The sequence below is a fragment of the Octodon degus genome, unplaced genomic scaffold (genome assembly GCF_000260255.1).
Source record: "Octodon degus isolate 3935 unplaced genomic scaffold, OctDeg1.0 scaffold00037, whole genome shotgun sequence".
NCBI classification, from domain to species: Eukaryota; Metazoa; Chordata; class Mammalia; order Rodentia; family Octodontidae; genus Octodon; species Octodon degus.
In genome coordinates this window covers 5,005,075-5,005,795 of record NW_004524613.1, presented here as the reverse complement: position 1 = coordinate 5,005,795, position 721 = coordinate 5,005,075, and the positions used below count along the sequence as shown (strand labels likewise).

Here is a 721-nt window from a genome sequence, read left to right as displayed (position 1 = left end):
ACAATAAATAAATGTAATAAATAAAAATAAATAAATATTTAAAAAAAAGAAATACAGGTACATGCATGTTTAAAAAAACCTAGTAACTCACCCTGTGCAATGCAAGTATCCACCAATATTAATGAATAAAACATGTATATTCACACAATAAAATATTTGACAATGAAAAGGTATGAAGTACTAATATATGCTAAAACATGTATCAACCTTAAAAAAACAGGGGTAGGGAGATGGTTCAGTGGAATAAGCACTTCCCTGGCAAGCGCAAGGGTCTGAGTTCAATCCCCGGTTCCACAAAAAAAAAACAAAAAAAAAAAAAAAAAACCTTAAAAAACATTATACTAAGTAAAAGAAGACATGAACACAAATTGTACGATTCCATTTATATGAAAGATTCAGAATAAGCAAATCTATAAACAGAAAGTAGGTAAGTCATTGTCTAAACCTGTGGGTAGCTGGAAAAAGAAGAGAATGATTACCAATTAGTATGAGGTTTCTTTCTGGAATGATGAAAAATGACCTAAAATTAATTATAGTGATGGCTGCATAATTGTTTATATGCTAACAAACACTGACTCTAAATGGATGAAGTGTACAGATATAAATCAGATCTCAATAAGAGTACTAATGGGGCCGGGGAGATGGCTCAGTGGAATAAGCGCTTCCCTGGCAAGTGCAAGGGCCTGAGTTCAATCCCCGGTTCCACAAAAAAAAAAAAAAA

At 32.3% G+C, this 721-nt stretch overlaps 1 protein-coding gene across 1 annotated transcript in view; it reads right to left on the bottom strand.

Moving 5' to 3' along the window:
* The window catches only part of Itch (itchy E3 ubiquitin protein ligase), a 134,887-nt gene that overhangs the window by 104,605 nt on the left and 29,561 nt on the right, over positions 1–721 (bottom strand). The gene's annotated exons all lie outside the window — the stretch shown is intronic.